Here is a 21,094-nt window from a genome sequence, read left to right on the forward strand (position 1 = left end):
TCTGTACACGGAGTCGCAGCGCAGTTTCATCTGAGGGAAACTTTTTTTGCGGGGAATATAGGACGTCGTAGTTTTTTTTTTTTTTAATGATCATTTCGCCGCTTACAGCCTCTTTTCCACCGGTCCCCGCCTGGCTCCCCCTAAGGTAAGTTTCCACCTCCTCCACAGCGTCTGTTTCGTTACTTTTACCCACGAGCCTAGCTTAACGTTAGCGAAACAATTCACGGTGTCAAAAAGTAGAAGCTCTTCGGGGAAAAAAACCATAGTTTACTCACAGTCAGTTCTTTCTCCAAAGTCTTGACTCGACGTAATTTGCTTCACATTATTTACGGCAGTCGTATAAAAAAAATACACAAAACATATTTGTTCTCCTCAGTGGATATTTGGACCGTTTCAGGCTAATGCATTAAATCAAAGGGGGCTTGTTTTTTTTTTTGCTAGCTAATATCGGCATGACATTTGATTGACTGTAAACTGCAGGTACACTATTTGAATAGGGTGTTTTTTTTTTTCCTCCTCTTGTATTAATACGACGAGAGGCAGTGTGCTGTGAGTTATTGATACGAGACGCCAATGAAATGGGGTTGGGATGCCATGGGGTGTGTGTGTGTGGACTTGGCTGTGTGGAGAGCAGCTGCTGGTTCGCTGTATGTACAGGCACATTATTATATGTGGGGCATTCAAACATATTGCATGACTCGAGGAGGGTGAAATAGGACTGTGGTCTATATGGGGTTGAGAAATCCACATGGCGCTCTTGTGCATGTAGAGATATGACTACTTGGACAATTTCAAATTAGTGGGAGATGCTAGATTGTGCGATTGAGCAAGAGGGGTTTCACAGTAGAGGGTGTCCAGGCAAGACGGGAGTCTTTGGAAATCAGGTTTTTTGAATGTATGTCAGTGTCTGCCGATCTGATGACTTTGGTCTGGATCACGATGCCGTTAGAGGAGCCTGTTATTTCCCATTGTCCAAGTGATCGTCCAGTGTCCTCATGTAGGTACACTAGTGTGGAGGCCTGGTCCACTCTGTCGGCTTGCTGCATCAGTGCTGAGGTTGGCCCAGCAGACATGAATAGTGATGAGGACGTGTGCTGGCAGCTGAGTGGGACATGAATGGCTGTCCCAGGACTGACTGAACTGGAGAGTTAAGCACCATACACTCCTTTTTACGTCATGCTGCGAAACAATTAGGCCACCCTCATGACTCATGCTTTCTTCTCCTCCCTTCCGGTCAAAATCGTCAGCCCTGTATTTACAGTCAATTTAACAAACTGCATTTTTATCCTGGCCTTGATGAGATTGTGTATTCCATTCTGGATTAAAGTCTGCCCCTATGGAGGTCAGAGGTTAATCATGATCCTCATCCACTCTGCACTGTGACTGCCCCCTACTGACAGGTATCTCACTCACTATATGGATGTCTATTTCTGCCACTTGTTACTGCTCTGGCAATAAAATAAATATATTGAACTGCAGACATTACCAATCTTTTAACAATCCACTTTTACTGATACGGATGTTTTTGAAAATAGCTACAACAACCTGTGACATACAATCAAACATACAACCAATCAGCCAGCACACAGTCCAGTCCAGGAGTCCAGAGTCTCTTCTGCACTCACAATATGTTGCCACGTCATAATTATTAAATTTGTTTACTTGAAGGAGGAGCCGCCCACGGAGTGGTGCACTGCATATGCAGTTGCTGTGGTTGTTTTTTTGTTTGCCTAGTAACTTACAACAATTGTTTGTGGGTATCAGGTTGTAGGGTTTAACAGTGTATAGTGTGGTTTATGTAATTCTTGGACTGTGATGGGGTGTGCCCATGAGAACATGGGGGAAACACAAGATCTCCTTATTCAGCAACCCTAACAGTTACATGTAGATATAAAGGATTTGCCACAAATGTGTTTTTTTTCATTAATAATCTTAATATTAAAATCATTTATGTACATCTATTTCTTCATATTTTATAATTAACACTACAGAATTACTCCTGTATGGCTTAGTATTTCACTACTTTCCTCTGTCTCAGTTACAGGTTTAGATTTTTCTCCCTTTATTCCTCGTTTCTTGTGACATTTCGTCATGTCCTTATTTTTCATTTTGCTCCACTCCACTGCTGTTTCAAGGAATATCAGTTTGAAGCATTATATTTCCCCTTCAAGAGCAAACCAAGCTTGGGGCCTGATGGAGATTTCTTTTTTCTGATCATTTATATTCTGCTCGTGCTTAAGCAGTGCTGTATCTGGGTTTTTGTTCCTCTTTCCTGAAACTATGCTATGGTGAAGGTTAGTTAACTGATGACACACAGCCTCGTCTCTGATGTTACAGAGCATGTTGTGGGGAAAGTAGGTTAGTGGGCCATGTCCTGCAAGCTTAAACTGAATGCAAGTCTGAATATTGCTAGAGCTGCTTAGTGTGACTGGGCATGCACAAATGGTGCAGGTCTGTGCAACTGCGAAGGGATCATTTCTCCCCCTCTGTCTCTTTAAGAAAACAGAGTGGCGCTCCACATAGAATGAATGTTGAATGTTCAACTCATGGTGATTCATCTCAAACACACATGAAATGAAGTGAAATCTGACAACAGGTTGACTAACTTCACAGGTTGCAAATTACTGAGCCGTGCTTACGTTATACATTAAACACAACACGAGAAGCCCATTGTTGGTGTTTACACTATATTAATAGTACTACAGTATTACATAGTCACATTTGACTTACATTGACATCAGTGTTTCTTTTAGAACTTAATCTTTGAGTTTGTTTCTCTCTAAATAATTCAAACCTTTGGACTCTTGATGCAATAATTACTCTTGTACAGTGTATGGAAACTCTCATGTTACTCACCTTTGTACGTACTTCCTGTTTGGTAACATATAGTCTAATGGTGGCTGTGGTTTTTCACACTTGGCTGTAACAGAAGTTACACTTGGGAATAACAAGGTTCAAGTTCAAGAAACTTCAGTCATTCCATATATGTTACAAGAAATACCTGTCACAGACATCAAAGCCACACTGAAAAACATACTAGTGACCTGTCCAGAGTGTACCCTGCCTCTCACTCAATGTCTGCTGCGGTTGGCTCCAGCTCCCCTCAAAGGATAAGCGGTATTGATAATGGATGGATTGATGGATGGAACCCTGAAAGCATTTAATAGTAGGTCATACAATAGGAAAAGCTGAGAGAAAGGGGAAACACACACTCTGACTACATTAAACAGGCATTTAAAGTATTTGTGATACTCATCAGAACCACTGGAGTCTCATGCTCCTTGACAGCCTGTAACAAAAGTCTCTGATAAGTGTTGTGTGTGTCGTCTGTCCAACCTTTCGAAACAGTTTGCAGTCCTGGAAGACCTAGAATACTTTGTGCTGCTTTAGTGAATGTGAGACAGTTTGTCGGAGTTGTACAGAAAATACTTTATTTCCAAATAAATAAACCCAAATGTCATCATGAGGTTGTTTTATTCTTGGCTCTTCAAATATGAAGCACTTTGAACTGCACTAACCTGTATGAAAGGTGCTGTACAAATATAGTTTGACAGATTGATTTAATTGTTTTGAGAAATTGAGCAAATCAAGTGCATAGCAATGCATTATCAACAACTAGTGAGTAGATTCCTATATAGAGTTACAAAATAATTAGAGAATGGGGTTGATCGGATATCTTTGTAGGACTGTTTGACTTGTTATTCACTAATGAGCTAATTAATTTGCGCTACAACATTTTTGCCATGGGCTCAAAATGGCATTATTGCTTATTTATAATTCATAGACACATTAGACTATTGAATCTGGATCTGTAGGTGATGAATAGGTACTTATTTGTTTACTTATTCATTTTTACTCTTGAGGTTTTGTTGTTTTCCTACCTTTTATTTTTATTATTTGTTACAGAGTCATAATTGTACTGTGCACTGCATCTGTTTTTTCCCTCCAATTAATGGACTCACTGGGATACTTACATTAGCTTTGTGGTGTGTTTCATGTGGGAGGAAGGGGGTAATTATATAGTTCTTTAATGGCTCACAGTTGAGTTCTAATATTATATGAATATTTCAATATTTTGCAGCTGAATTTGTGTTAGTGTTTATAGATGCACTGGTATACAAAACCCCATCCATCTGTCCATTATACTGCGGTTTACCTTACAGGGTAACCTAGAAAATTGATAGAAAAGAGTTTCTATCCCTTAATGTTTTTTACTTGTTTTTATATTCTTTTCGATGGATCATAGCATTTACGCCATTCTTAAAAATCTTTTTTGGGTCAATCCTGTATAACTTAAAGTCAGTAACATCTTTCACTGGACTATATGTCGTCCTTACTGTAGTCTGTATGTTTAGAATCATTTGTATTGTAGGCCTAAGATGATTTGTCAGGTTTTATTTTTAATTATTGAACAGCTGCTGTGTCTCCATTGAGAAGACAGTGGTCTTTTGAATGAGCCTTCGAAGCCTTGACAGAGGAAAGTTGCCCAAAGAGATAAAATTGATTTTTCTGTTAGCTTCATACTGCACTATTCTGATGCCCGGCTGGGTGAAGAGGAACTATGCTGCACATGACTCGTGAGACTATGATTGGTATTCATGTCACCCTCTTTAACCTCGTAACTATGACAGACAAAATGTTCAGCTTCAGTTATATAACTGCCTCTACAGACGTCATCATCCTTGCCGCTGATCTCTTGCTCCAAAGCACACAGTTATTGTCCTCAGTAGCTTCAGGCTCAGAATCACTGGGGCATGATTAAGACATTTAGCTGATTAGAAAAAAAAAAGGTTATTTTCTTCTGGCTCTTATGACATTGTGTGAATTTGCTTCTTCCCTTTCTTTCATTGCGTGAAACGAGTGGCATTACCTCAGATAAACATCTGAATATTATGTAAAACCTTTTCAAAGACACTGCTGTAATCAGAGTACGAAATAAAAACCCACCAAGCGGGAAATTCAGGTAGATTTTCTGTTTGACGTGTAAATCTCTGTACCAAAATAGCCTTGTAATAAAATACCTTTACCAAATTAATATCTTGTAATTCCCTCCAGTCTCTCTGGGCTGTTCAGGGACATTAAAAGCTTGATGGCTAATCATTTCCTTCAGCTAAACAGTAAATCCAAAGTAATTATCGTTGGTCTGTCTAAGTCCAGAAGCCACCTCACTTAAATGCTGAGCGCTGTCTCAACAAAAACAAGTCTGCTCTGTTGTTAAAAACAGTTATTAATAATAATTTTCTAAACTCAAGCCAGCTCTGTCTTTGAGTTGAATGGAAAAATTAATTCACGTCTTCCTAAATAGTCTTCCTAAATAGTCAGGGTCCATCTTACATCACAGACCGTATTCACTGGCACTCAGCTTCCAGGTCTCTCTGATCTGACAACAAACCTCTTGTGTGTCCCATGGTCACAACGGAAACTAATAGGTGACACAGCTCTTGCAGATGCTGCTCAACTATTGTCGAACCAGTTATAAATTAGATATGATCCATCCATTTCTATTTTTAAATCTAGGCTAAAGACCATTGGTATCCTTTGTGCATCTCTGCGGTCAGCCTATGCTGTGTTTAAATGTGCCTTCGGAATAATGATACATTTTACTTACTTATTTACTATCCTAGGATTGTCTACTGCATTTTCATTTATGGACACAGTGCCTTTTATTGGGAACCCTTCCTATTTCAGAAAGCTGATTCACAGGACTTTTCTCTCTTTCATGACAAAAGGTCACTGTCAAGAATCGGGTGTGGCTACACTTAGTGTTTCAGATGAAGAAGAAAAAAAGGTTTCACAATATGTGTGCGGGCCTGGCCACTGTGTGTGACCTAGATGTGAATCAGATCTTTCGCTCAGGGTGTTGGCTGCATGTGCATTACAACTCTGTTTGTTTGTGTGGTGTTAAATACATATTGTGGCAGAAGACCATAAACGGGCATGTCAGGTTTGATGCTGAAATGAAAAGACCACTCCCAGAACAGATCTCTCTGTCCTTTTGATGTTGAGTAAGTCATTTGCAATCTGTGATGTCAAGAGGCAAAACCTGGTCATTATAGTGACACTGACCAATGTGAGTGTTATTTTCAAGCTGGGTCAAGATAACATCAAGAGAAACCTGAATTTGTTACATGTAGCAAAGACCTATTGATAGTGCAACCTGGATTATCTGGCATATGCTGTGTAGTGCATGTGATTTCCTATTCCCTCTGGATTTCTGTGATTTACACTCATCTATTACAGTATTTTGAAAATGTTTAAATACAATATGCATCTTTTAAGAGCTCTCAGAAACAAGTGATACCTTTTTGGAAATCTGTAGAAAAATTATGTCCCTCCATCCTCAGTGAGATCAGGGGACATGGGTCTTGTCTAAAGCTGGATGATCTAAAGGTTTAAAGGGATAGGTCATTGAAAAATGAAAATCCACTCATTATCTACTCACCACTATGCCGGTGGAGGGGTGGATGAGGTGTTTGAGTCCACAAAACAGTTTTGTAGTTTCAGTGGTAAACAGTGTTGCAGCCGTGAATTTGTCATTTTTCGGTGAACTATCCCTTTAAAGCTCAAGGACACGCAGGGTGAAAGAATCATGAATCATTGTCACAATGAAGCATGATTTCTGCATTCATTACACCACTCTGCCTGACTGTTAGTACCAGCTGTTATCTTGAATAATGTGTGCGCACAACTCCACTCACAGAGATTGTGTTGTTTTGAAGCAGCAAAATTAGCTGTATTTCACTGTGTTGTAATCAGGCACGAGTGTGTCAACACTTAGTGAATGTGATAATTTTTTTCCAGATGGCTAATGAACCAGCCTTTTATAATTAAATCATAGATGGTATTAACCCACTTTCTTCATATGACATCTATTGTGCGAGTATGAGTATTTTTTTGTGTTCTGTTGTTGTGAAAATGTCCCCAAGTGAATCATCAACATCTGATTTTGTGTCCAGTAGTTCCTCTAAAATGTTTATTAATTTACAAAAATATATTAATTAATGTGTATCTTTCATTTACATCAGTTTATATGTCCGATGCTCTTTCAGTCCGGAAATGGAAAATATCAACTTTCCTGCACTTTTGGTTTCTGTGGATTAAAAATAAGACATGGATATTTGATCATAAGGCAATTCCATATTCAGCTACTTGTCTACCTGTTCTGTCTATGAAGCTTTTCATTACTAGATGCTTTCTTCTATCAAGACAAATCTTTTTCCTAACAAGATGGCAGTGTTTCACAACAAGAAAAATGAAAAAGCAATAGATAGAAATGGAGACATAGGGTCACTTTTTCCATGGATTGCTTGCAGAAGACTATTTCAGTTCAGAGCCTGTGCATGAGAGAGTGGCTGCTTGTGGTTTTGTCAGTCACTGATGAAATCAGAAATTATCATATTATTCTGGCAATCAGCCCAACATATTTCTTGGACGGCATTGTAAAACGATCAATAAACTTCCACTGCTAGGAATTTAATCAAAGATGTTACCAACAATCTGAGCTTGAGACAGCAGTACAAAGGAAGCGCTGCAATGCCCTTTCCACCCATGCCCTAGAATTGTGACCCACATATTTGCCCACACACTGCCTTAGGTAATTGCATCTTTTCCTGAGCAGCAGCAGACAATAAAAGGCCTGCAATAATTTGGTGATTCATTTAGAATCACTGAAAGAATATAATTATAAGGACATTTGAGAGTGGTTCTACCTGGTGAAAGGATGTTTGTTTTGTTGGTCTGCTTTCTCATGGAAATGAAGTGGCCACCCACCATGAGGCTGTGATGTGTGGTGAATGTGTAATTACAAGGCACTTTGGGTAAAGTATAACCAAAATCATTGACAAATGTTGTTGAATAAGCATCAAAAGTAAAATATAGAGTGAGTGAAAGAAACCTATATAATATGTGCAGTTAGACTGAACATGAATGAGCACAGTAAGTGAGTTAGTGAGTAATTAATCAGTTACATGGTTGCACCCAGATCTCAATGCTCTACAACTCAGCAGGGTATTTGTAGTGCGTTTGTCTGTTTGTCTGTGTTGTGTGCATTTGCAACATGTTTGTCTATTTGGTTATGTTGTGTGAATTTGCAGTGCATGGGTTGTCAAATTGATGCTTTTTCAATTTGCTCGCATTTTGTTTATTTTATTGTTTTTTCTCAAGTTGCAGTCCACTGAACTTTCAGGGCCAATCTACTTATTAGTCATAACTGTGTGTTAGTGAATAGACTGTTTCCAATTATTTTCATCACATTTTAATTGGAGTTATTTCTTCAAAACTCCCGAAACAGTTCAGTTTATTAAGAAGAAATATAAAAAATACTTGATAGTTACACAAGCGGTATTTTTGCTCGATTTACTAAAATTATTTATTGAGTATTCAAAAAGTTATGTTTTGATTTAGTAATTGATTTACTATAATTCGGGTTGTTTACATAGATGCAGTTATGGAGAGCATGGGGAACAGGCATGTGTTTTTTACCTTAGTGCACAACAGGTGAGGATGTATTAGACTATTGTGACTATTGCTCAGCGCGGGTAGAGCTCAGTCTGTGCAAAGGTTCAGCTGTGGCCCAAGGGAGCATTATTGGGAAGCTGCTGTTTGCCTGACTTAGACAGCGCTTGTGGGAAAGCACAGCTCAGAAGGTGCACAAAGATTTATTTCTTTACTTACCAGTGCCTTTTTTCCATTGGCTGCTTAATTGAAGTAAATGCTATTTGTGGCGACAAATGCTCCAAATAGTCAGGTCAAGGCAAGTTTTTTTGTATCATCCTCCAGACACAGGGCAATTCAAGGTGCTTTACAAATGCATAGAAATAGAAAGCATTAAGTAGATAACAAGTGATTTCCTTACAGTTTTCTTACTCTGTTTTTGTGTAAAGTTGTAGCTAATGGAGCTCCATCTATATTGAATTACATCGTACAAAATGTCCTTGACTTAAACATTGCGTAACTCCAAGCCAACCAACCAGTGTGAATGGATGGAAGAAAGGTTATGTAAAAGAATGAGCCACAATTTCCTGTGTTAAGGTTAAGTTGCAGCAGGTAGAACATCTACTGCTGTTGTGATGTTCTTATATTTCTGAGGGAAGACAGAGCTCAGCAGCTGGAAGCACTCACCAAGGTCAATCTTACAATTTATAGGGAAATATACATAGTTTTCATATATTTATTAACTGCAAATGTTCTAGAAATACTGCTTTAGTTATTTTACATAATCTATTCAGGGCATTTAAGATTTTAAGCTGTGTATAACAGTAATTATTATTTTATAAATATCATTCTTTTAAGAAATTCTCTATATCAAATATAATTTAATATAGAAAGTAGCGGGTCCTTATTCAAAGCTGCAGGAGTGATATCTCTTTATCTGTGAGCCCAGTATTAAATGTTGTGTTAATGCTATTACCATGCATTAAGAATGACCTCTGGTTGTGATAATGAGGAGAACAGGCAGTCAGAAAGATTGTCTGCTACTTTATTAATATTCATCAGATAAACAAATGGGTTTGTGCATACAAAATATACTCCACCTGAAGAAAAATGGAAACCAGTTCCTTAATGGACATCAAAACCTTGGTTGGGGGAAAATATACACCACACATTGTTACCATGGGAACACAGAGTGAACAGCAGTGCCACAGTCTAATTAATGACAGTCAGTGCCTCAGCAGAGGGCCACCATGACATCATCAATACCAGTATCACAGATGTACAGTAGCGTGAGGCAATATGGCTCAATGTCTGAGCGATTATCTAAATAATCCACTTTTTCACTGACGTAAAGGCAAGGAGCCTGGACAAAGGTACAGGATGTAAAGAACCCCAACCCGGAGCATTTACTATGTAGTGAGGTCTGCTTATGAGCACTAAATGTCATCTCATTATCCAATAGCATGACCTACATAAAAGAGCGGAACTAATCTCTATGTAGGCGGATGGTGAATAATGCAGTAAAATGTGGGAGATCTTTATGAATCTTGGATGTCTTACACTTGTTAGTCGCAGGCTTAGAAACAATTTAGTTCAGAATGATCCTGTGTCATCACTCTGGCATTATTCGCCTCTTCAGCATTGTTTTGGTGCCAATATGTCCATGTATTGTGTTTTGGCATTAGTTCTTTAGATATGTTACATGACAAGCAGCAGCTGACATTGCATTAATATATCAATACACCGATTTGAACTATTCTCTTTAGCATCCCACTTAAGAGATTCAGCATATTAATTGAGATATTTATGTAAAAATGCTAAGAGTTCACAGCCATACGTTGGAGGTTGCACGTGTGGTTTAAGGTTTCCCACGTTCACCACTTTAGTTTATCCTGTTAACATGCTAACATTTGGTAATTAGGTATAGGCACATATAACAGATGAGGCTAATTAGTCATTCATTTAAAACATATTGGTTCATAAACAAAAGTGTTAGGCAGATCGAAAATATGAGCAGATGAAGGGGCTGGATGAATTTTGGCACATTTCATTGTGTCTGATAGCTCTTACAATTTATCCAATGGCAGTCCATCCATTATAGTTGGTTCGATCCCAGTCTTCCCATCTGCATGCTGAAGTGTCCTTGGGCAAGATGCTGGACCCCTTGAATGAATCCCTAAATAGTACTTTGTTCAGAAAAGAAGCAACTCTCTATTTTGCCTTTCTTGTCCCTTTAGTATACTTTGGTGTAAAGTAATCACAGTCTAGACAGGTTGGTAAATACAGATGTGCCGTGTGCAGTTTATTGACATCGTGTTCCATGATTTTAATGTGTTCACAGTCAGTGTTTTTAGACAGATATCTCTCATCTCCCTATGGAGCCATCATGTATTTCTGTGAAGTAATTATAAAGATTCAGAAGTCTTGGACTCCTATATCACTTGTTCGCCATCTATGTCTTTTTTAATTCTCTGAAGCAGCCACTATTACACCTATCTGTATCAAGTCTTCTATATAGATAAAATAGATTATTTCTTTCTCTTGTAGTCCACAGTACTTTGATGTCAGCTTTTGGTTTTCTAGATCGTCTTTATGAACAAAACTGTGTTCAAAAGATGGTATAGGTTTTATAAGACATGCTTCCAGAGGTTGAAAACATGTAACTCTAACTTGTCTTTTTATTTTGTGGATTAAAGTGTATACACACATCATTTTTGTCAGGATGGAGTCAAAGGAGTAAGGTTTGAGAGTGGCTTCTTGCTTTTTTTTCTAAGTGGTCTGTATATGTAAGAACACTTTGCTTTTCACAGTAAAATGAATTTTACTTCGAGTTATGGGTTGTTCTTGTTATTGCTGTGTTAGATATGGGTTTATGGTCATCAAGCCACAAGAGAATGTGGTTTGAACTGAAGCCTCGTGGAACCATTACATTCAATTATAATCGAAGCATAATACCCACCCATCCATTAGTTATGCCCATTTAAACTTATGGATCATTGCCGGGGCCAATCCCTGCTGACATTGGATGAGAGACAACCTGAACACATTGCACACCTATGGGAAATTTAGACTCGCCAATCAACTTAACCTGCATGCCAAGACCGTGGGAGGGAAAGCAGAGCACCTGGGTGTAACCCACTTAAGCACTGGGGAAAGCATGCACCATTAAATTGAACAAATCTAGCTAAATGAAAAGATTTAACTCTGCCATAATGGATTTCTTTTATAAAAAGTACACATTTGTGCGTATTCTGTGATACAAAGAAAAAATTGTGGTTGCTTATGAGTGTGGAGTCTTCAGCAAGGCAGCCAGCAAATATTAACATATGTTGGTAGTGGTATAGTAAAGAACCCTGTACAAAAACTGAAAGCTTTGCCACAAAAAACCTTGGTAAGTAAGACTTCTTGACTGAAACATAAATTATTACTATCATTTACTTATTATTAAGATTTAACTCTGGAAGCAAGGTTTTAAAATGAGTCCCCCCAAATACATAATTGTTCCAATGGTTGAGCCCCATCGTTGCTGTTGACGGTGGAAAAAGTGTTAACAGTAATTTCATGCTCTTTCATACATTTCCAGTTGACTGAATGGAATAGTTTCGTTTCCAGTCTTCATTTACTCTGGCCGACAGCATATTTTGTATAGTGTCTTTGTCTGAGCTGAGTCACTTTTGTAATATCCAAACCATTGCCACATAATTTATGTTGTTGGGGTTTTTATACGGTAATTTCCTCATTTGGGAGGGTACAGTAACAATAATTCGTCATTCCTGCTGTATTATACATGCGGTTTTGTGTGTGGTTACCTAGTACTTACTGATGGTTGACTGCAATGTACAAGCAAACTGCATTCTGATTGGCTGCACTACGCTGTATGCACTGCATCCTAGTCTGTTCATTTTCAACAACACCTATAGGTTACCATAGTAACTGAAAAAAAAGATTGCAATTTTGGCTTTGCCCAGCTGTACCGACCAATTCACCGTCTGTCCTCCACCTGACGTTCACAGAAACTGGAACACCAGTGTGAAACACAGTGGGAGCTTCACACAGAAAGGGCCAACAATGGGAATTGAATTTGGCTTGTGTGTGTGTGTGTGTGTGTGTGTGTGTGTGTGTGTGTGTGTGTGTGTGTGTGTGTGTGTGTGTGTGTGTGTGTGTGTGTGTGTGTGTGTGTGTGTGTGTGTGTGTGTGTGTGTGTGTGTGTGGGGGGGTGTGGGGGGGGGGCAGCCTCACTGTTTAGTCTGGCTGAACTGTAAGATGCTTTCAATCAATTCAGAGGTGTGGAACTCTCCTTTGTTATTTTGTTTATAAACTCCGACAATGTATAGTCTAGTTTTACCTCCCTGAAGGAAGCACAGACAAATGTTATCACCTCACTACAAGAGGTATAATGCCAAAGATTCAAGTTACCTCTGAGGACAGAGATGTGGTTATTTAGTTTATGAAGTATGTTACTTGAGGACCAGTGAGACTGACTGTGTTTCTCTCATGTTTGGTCTAGCATTTGTCTCTCTTCTGACACCATGTCTCACATGTCTGGTTAAAATGGCATTATACTGGTACTATATCAGAGGCCGGATCAGTCATCAAAATCTGGACTTCTGCAACAGCTGCAGACAGAAAAAGCTGTGGGAAAGTGTGACTCATTTACATGAAGATGGTCGTTGAGGCAAGTGGTCTGCAAGTTCAACATTGCCTCAACTGTGTGCCTCAAACTCATGGGTCGAGAGAGAAATCAGAATCATAAAATGTTGAACATGGAGGACTGGCAGAGCCAGAGGCAGAACTTTGGTTTGCTTTGACTTTGAAATCACATGACCACTTACTCTTTTCTGTCTGGCTTACAACAAATTTTCTTTTGCCTGTTTAGCTGTCTTAATGATAAAATCTGTGTTCCAAAAAAATGATCTGGAACACAAGATGACGTTCTTCGTGCAGCTCAGATTGTAGTGTAGTCACTGTATTTAATGTCATTATATTGTGTCGTACAACTATGCTCACTCTCAATATGGCAAATTGGGAACAGGCACTTCATGTTTTCTGGTGACATGGACTGACCTGTCCAAGCAGTTGATTCTCATGTCCTCCGTTGTCTGAACTCTTCACTCACATGACAAGTGGCATTTATAACAACGCTGTCTCTTATAAGGGAAACTCTTCTGTGCCACCTGAACATCCAGGCTTGAAAGTAAAGGAATTTGTATGTGAGTTTAAAACTGAGTTTTAAGTCCAAAACAGTTTAGCAGCTGGTGTCCTGGCGGTTTACAGTCATACCATGTACATTTTATTTATATCTTTACATCCCATTTCAATCAGAACGTGTACAAATATTGCGTGTCACGCTCCACCAGTGCTTTTAAGCAATACTAGTGGTGCGGTTTTAATGAATGGCTCTGTAATTGTGTTGGTTGATGTGCCACTTTGGTCCAGACTGAAACATCTCCATGAAATTTGGTGCAGATGTTCATTCTTTCCTCAGGATAAATTGTGGTGATTTATCTTTTCATCCATCATACGTCAATATTTTGGTTCGGCCAGATTTATGAAAAAAAATTGTGTTTCATGCTAATTATCAGAATTTTAGCATGCTAAATTATAATAGTTAACAAGGTAAATAATATAGAAGCTAAATATCAGCAATGTAACATTGTCTTTGTGATGCTGCAATGCTAGCATGACTATTTGTCTTGTTTCACTGTAAACAAATGCTGAAATGGGGGAGAAATAACAAAGATTTATTAATTACATCATGTTAAATAGCTAGCTGATTCAAATCAATGATATTTTCATATTCAAATATGCCATAAACATATCCTTTCAGTGTAATACTTAAAACTAGGGTTAGTAATTTGTTTCTGAAATACTTTTTTGTTGAAATCCCCTTCCTGATAGCATCAACAAATAAAGTCTAATGGGAAAAAAACAAGAAAAAAAGCTGGTGTCTGTGGCCCTTGCAGGACTGTACATGTAATAAACATGATCAATCATTTCATTGGACCTGCTTACCTGTCACTAACCGAGAGGCAGGAGATAGCAGAAGCTAGCGAGATACGGAAAATTTAGCTTTTAGCAGTTGTCACCTGTGCGTGTTCATATGGTTGTAGCTCTAATGAGAGGGCCAATGGGAGGGGGTGGGATGTATCGGTAGCATTTCTTTAAAGTGTAGCCTGCTCTTACTAGCTTTTCCAGGATTACCAACCCTAGCTTTAAACATTGTGGGAAGTAGCGACTTAAGGTTGGAAAAGTGAGTCTAGGACAGGATTTAATCTGTGTGGGAGAATCACACACACACACGCACACACACACACACACACACGCACACGCACACGCACACACACACAGAATTTAGATCAATTATATTATATTATATATCAAAATTCAAAATTACACAGATTAAACATGGTCTGTCAGTGTTAACAAGTATTCTGTTTTGTTCAGAAGCACATGAGACTTTAGACTGTGAAAAGGCTCCGGGTCAGGGTTTTCTCACCATTAACTCACAAAGATCTTATTTGCTTCAGTTCAGATTTTGTTCTTTTATCAGCAAAAATACAGGATCACATTCAGGTTTGTCAAAAAAGCAATGAACGTCTACCTGAGTTAGAAGTTATCATATCCCACTGAGGGCTATAATCAGTGGGTTTCTGGCTTTACTCACTAAAAACAAAAGCTGTGTTTATCAAATTCAGGACTTGTGTAAGTTCTGTGCAGACTCCGTGGAGACAGCAAAATTATATTAACTGTGGAATGGTTACTGATAATTATTACATTCAAAGCGGATAGGCTTATTGTGGCGTCACCACCATCTCATTGTCTCAACAGAGTGTCCTGAAGTGAAACGCTCACTTTCACTTGTGTTCATGTTTTCTGTAAGTTCTCAGCACGAGGATACCCCTGCACCTTTACCCATCTGTGTGATCATTTGACAGAAGCAGAAAGACTCAAGGCGGGTCCATTATGAGCCCTTGAAATGAGTCATGCACACTGCTGACCCACATTTGGGACTTCAGCTGAGGGAAAAGGCAACAAGGAAGTAGTCAAAAACAAAACACAGGAAGTGCATGGGGAAGTACTTTAGGGCAAAAAACAAAAGTCTCATCCTCTTGCCTTTCTTACGGATTAGTCACCTCTGTCTGACAGCGAGGGGATTACATTCACCCTTACATTAAGGGTTGCCTCCATGCTGTGTGTAGTCTACCTGTGGCCATTTCAGCTGCAGTTTTCATCATGTCAGCCCCCCCCCCCCCCCCCCCCCCCCCCCCCATACTGTTGACCTAATATATTCAAGGTCTTCTTGCCATGCCTCCATGGCCAAGTGGTATTAGACTTTCATTTCAGACTGTACCATTCACAATTTCACACCCAGTGCAAAAGTGAGTTGTAAACCCACATCAGACATGCAGGAGATTGTCCATCGCAGTTCTCCAAATGACATTTAATGTTAATAATATTAGCTATGTATTAAGCACGTGTTAAAGATTACAATCTGCCCCCCCCTGCCCGGTCACTGAAGGTTTCTCTCGGTTGTGTTGCACAGCCGACTGCTTATGCTGCTGCTGCCGTCGTTAGCCGAGTATTGAGCTACCAGCTGACCTACTTTCCTCTGTTCTCAGCCACTCAGTCCTGTTTACAAGCCACTGCCAGCGGAGGATGTGGAGTACAGTGCCTGGAAAAATAGACGGACACAGCCCACCGAGACCACGAATGGGGGATCTGGCCGTGTGTTGTTGATACATTGGGACTGTCAAAGCCGCAGACAAGCTCACCGGTGATTCGTAACAGCACGTTAATAACTTAGGCGTTGTTATACAATTTAACGCTTTCCGCGCTCTCGCCTGGTCCGTCAGACGCTGGGAGCTGCTGCGATCAGCTGCTATGTTGTAGTTTTTTAATTCTCTTCCTTCAAGAAAATGACTGGATCGGCTGAAGTTACATGTGGATTTTTGTTTCTGCTGGAGAGCCGCTTTCAAGGTACGTGCGATTTAATTTGAGCTTTCGCTTCTGCTCTCCTGACAAGAGGAGCGCAAAAATGTTGTCGTGTCGCTGCCACCCGTTTGCACTGCGCGTAACATCAAAGTTCACGAGTGGCCTCTTTGCAGATTAAAGTAGAGTTAGCCGACCACATGATTAGCTCCTGTCAATACCTAGTTAATCATTTTCTACCAGCGCCAGACTGTGGAGGCTCAACATATACTGTATTTTTTTTGGGCGAATACAGGAGTCTGAGTGTCAGCAGCTACATAAACCCCAACGCTCTTGAACGCTGCTTGCATGTTTTCAGCTCTCAGTCATCAAGAGCCCTGATTACAATGTTTAAATAACCTATTTCCCCCACCGTTGCACCACTGCTGATGACAATCAGTAGCAAAACACTGGAGGATATGTTTGTTAATGCCTCCTCTAAGACTGCCAGATAGCAAAATGTGAAAAGATATCCTTAAATAATTTCTCAGCAGGCTCAGGTCAGGCTGATGTTACCCAACCTGGCAGCTTTAAGTCTACTGGAGGTCACATTTCTCTGGCTAACCTGCTGTTTTCTTGTTCTTAAGGCATTTTGTGCTTCTCGTATGCAGCTGACATGGTTTTCTGCAGAGACACTTCCTCTGTTTGACCCTGGGATGAAGTGTGACAGAATTACTTATTTACTATGTATATACTAGGAAGCAAGGTTCATTGAGTGCATTCGTTGCCCTCCCACTGTTTTTCATTTGTAGGTGGGTAACCAATTGAAGTGCCTCCTGTTTCCTTATCAGTGAAGGGGGAGCTTCCCTTTCTCCAGAAAACTGAGACATTTTCTTTTGTAAATTCAGAAACTGACCTGTTATTAATGATCAAATGGATTTTAAAGCATTCAGAAATGTTGTTCATGTTTCCACTTTGTGTGTGTATGTGGTTTATATGGGCTTTTATGGTGATATGACAGATGCATTTGGGTGAGGTTAATATTTAACCACAATAACCATCTAATGGGGAAATGAAGCAAGTGAATGAATTATAATTGTGTACAAATGTGATTTTAGATTACATACAGCCCAAGCCAATGAAAACAGACTGAGATAAATGTTAAAACAAAAGTAAATCCTTGAGTAAGTACCAAAAATATTGTTTTTCCTTTTTGTCATGGACATTTCACAGTTAAGCAAAAGTGATTTTATGAAGTTCTCAAAAAAAAAAAGAAGAAAAGAAATAAACATTTCCAGATTGACTGAAACTCAGCCTGTCCAGGCCTTGTCAGTGTTTACCTGACGGCTTGACCTGCCGCCTCAAAACCAGATGCAGGTGGTCTGGCAATGTAAACTTTTAGACAAGCAGACAGTAGCATCCCAGACTGCGGAGTTGGATTAGCGAGTAGCCTGAACAAGTAACCCCAAGGTACTCATCCATCAGCACAAGAGAGGTAAAAACAGTGTGAGCTGGAATAATGCAATAACTTTTGAAAGACTGTTGTTGGCTTTCAGAAAGCTTTCACATACTGTAGCTTTTTCTCACTGCTAGCTAGAGAGTCTGTGTGGGTGAGTGAGTGAGAGACAGAGAGAGCAGGTGAAACATCATAAACCCAGTGAAAATGTCGTCTCTTGGTAACATTAGTGGTCAGCATCATGTAATTGGTGGATTTATTGTTATTCCAGGGAGGAGATTTTTCAGTACCACTTTTAAAAAGCCAAGTACGCATGTTATATATAACGGCTTTCACTTCAATTTGTCATTTAGGGACATGGGAATAACATGGTCAACAACAGCTCTTATCGTGTTGACGACCATTATCTTAATTATTGCTTTTTATTGCATTACTAGATAATTTCTCAACCATTAATGAAGCCATTATTTACAACTCAATACAAAGTTGGGGTTTGGGAAACACAGATTGGCATTTTATGGACGAAACAACTAATTGATTAATCAAGAAAGTATTTGTTAATTGCAATCCTACTGGAAAATATAGTCTTTGGCTGATCCAGCAATTTTTGTATCAATTTATTCAAGACACTGATGAAAAATGCCTCTTGATGTGCATTATTCACATTATTAGTCATGATGGCTTAAGATAGCTACTATGATGTAAACGGTAACACATCTATAGCTGTAAAGTTTCCATAGTCTCTCCCTAAGAAAAAAAACAAAGTAAAGAGAAAATCCCAGTTGAAATATGAATAAACTAGGTCCGTCTAGATGCTAGGTAAATGTGGAAGTTCTAACTCTAATTTGTTCCATAAATTAAGGTCAATATAATTACATAGTTCTTTGCCAGTACAAGGGATACTCACCATCTTGTCCTATATTCTAAAATAGAAGAACAAAGCAGGTTTTCTTTGGTCTGTGGGTTTACAGTAGATTACAAATAAATGCACTGCTGTATGAATTACCCAGTTCCATGTTACAACAGTTCTTTGAGGGGAAAAGTCTGGACTTTATTCTTGTGTAATGTATGAAGGAGAATGAAGACTAAATGCTGTGTCATTAATACTAAATCCTCTTGAGTTGACGTTGACAGGCATGTCAGCCACACCCTATGCACTGACGTAAAAAGGTATTTTCTCTTGAGAAATATCTGCTGTCAGCATCTTTCATCTGTGCCCATGTCATTCACCAGCCATTGTAAGTTTACAGTTACTGACACTCTCACCTTTTTGCACAAGTGGTGTAATTCACCAATAACTAAAAGATAGTTAGAGGTTTTGATAATCCGTAAATGATCTGTCACATGACAGTGGTGTAGTATTTCAGATAGTTTAAATGTTTGTATTTACAAGATAACACAGCTACCTGAGGGAATGTGGCTGCAGCCTGTGAGTAACTCGATGTTCAAGGACCAGTACAATTGTCATTTCAAAGAAAAGAAACAAAAGTGAAGAGGAAATATGAGCTTTGCAGATGTACTTTTATTATTTCTGCTGTGTAGTATCAGAACTTCAGCAGCGAATGAGCTGTCTGGTGTCTGGAAGTGACACCGCCACCCTTTTTTCACATCAAATCCATCAGACGTTTTCAATGACTGCACAATGGTGTTTGGAATAAAAATAAGACTGGTTGTAACTTTTAAGATTGGCTAGATGTTTAGGAATACAACACTGGGTGCAAACATTAAATATGTAAGAGCTGTTTGCCTCAGGAAAGCTTGTATACATTTACTGGGCTTTAAATTAAATATACAAATCGACAGCATTATCCCGCAAGAGCTTTTAGGCAGGGAAGGTGGAGTGTTAGACGTTTTGGCAGCAGGTGTTTTTCCTCCATTAAAATTTTAAATTTTTTAATTAATCTATGTACTTTCAAGAAAACGCTGTAATTCCTGCATTTACTTTCCTCTGTGGAAGTTTATGCACAATAAGAAAGTCTGCATGTTTTTTACAGCCTACACAGAGTTTGGTCGTGAACTTGAACATGACCGTACTGACTTCTACAATGAGTTCAGGTTGCTGGTTAAAGGCTTTAAATACCTGGGGGCACAAGTGTAACTGGACTCTGGTGTTTTCTAGCTGTTAACCTTGCAAGGTGTGGTTTAACCTCAATACATTATAAGCATAGAGGCTGAAATGTGAGGCTTCATTTTACATGGTTCTGGAGAGTGAAGAAATCCCTGATGCACCCCAAAACTGTGCATTTTTAGAAGATTTTAAATTTTTTTAATTTTACCAGTAGTTTAAATTCAATTATCAGTGGACAGCAATGCAGTCAATGCAGAAGTTATGTTTCTGATTATGCATTAGTGTTAACCCTCAGAGATAACATTGTATGTTGGTGCTGAGTATGAATAGATAGTCAGGGTTAATTTGGGAAACATCAATATAACAATGGTCCATTTAAAGGATTCTTATGTTTGTGTATGTTCAGTGGACATGAGAGGGAGGAAAGGGATTGTGTGCATTCATTAAGACTGTAATGGAAAGGTCTGTTTCCATTGAATTGTTTGGGTAACTGTCAGTACATGTTGGATAACCAAGTCTTCTTACCTTCATCAAGCTCCCTGAGGGTGGGGTGACACCATGGGTATGAGATAATAAAATATATATATAGTATAGACATATATATAGTATAGACATATATATAGTATAGCAAAATTTATATGCTAAGAGTAAACACCATTGTTTAGGCTTCCAAAGTAAAGGCTTGGGAAATGACATCCACAGAACATTTAAGGTGTGTTTCAGGGTAGTTATTATAAAACACTTTTGTTTGACTGTGTTCATGATTCATTATTGCTCACTTGAAGTAGGAGATGGGATGTGACGCTGGGCCTCCTGTGTTTAAGTCAAACACCTTGGAAGCCTGTTCAAAGGGGCATTGCTTCCTGCTTTAGAACTAGATGCATTTTAGTTATTTACTTTTTGCTAATTAGTTGTTTATGAAGGCGCTATCCCCTGGTGGCTAATGTCAAATGTGAATTAATTTAATTATTATTAATATCCTGAACAGGAATTTGGGCTCTTGGATTTTTTATTTTGTGCGAAGCAGTGAGGGGGTGTGTGGAAGGTGAGAGTTTGGGAGAAAGCACAGAAAAGCGGAACAAATCAGAAACCAATGATGCTGTCGTCTGTATAATCAGTAAGAACAGGAACTTATGAGTTCTTGGTTTTAAAACAAACAGCAGTATTTATATCTGCCATGAACTGTCTGAGATCAGAGCATAAGTGACATGCTTTTAGTGAAGAGTGGG

The 21,094-nt window shown here is 39.0% G+C and overlaps 1 long non-coding RNA gene across 1 annotated transcript in view; it reads right to left on the reverse strand.

Moving 5' to 3' along the window:
• The window catches only part of LOC117774751, a 22,665-nt gene continuing 1,571 nt past the window's right edge, over positions 1–21,094 (reverse strand). The window contains exons 2-3 of the long non-coding RNA XR_004616130.1: positions 16,628–16,632; positions 1–140 (exon numbers count right to left, since the gene is read on the reverse strand). This is a non-coding gene — a long non-coding RNA (uncharacterized LOC117774751). The remainder of the gene's footprint in view (positions 141–16,627; positions 16,633–21,094) is intronic.

The sequence above is a fragment of the Hippoglossus hippoglossus genome, chromosome 14 (assembly GCF_009819705.1).
Source record: "Hippoglossus hippoglossus isolate fHipHip1 chromosome 14, fHipHip1.pri, whole genome shotgun sequence".
Taxonomy (NCBI): Eukaryota; Metazoa; Chordata; class Actinopteri; order Pleuronectiformes; family Pleuronectidae; genus Hippoglossus; species Hippoglossus hippoglossus.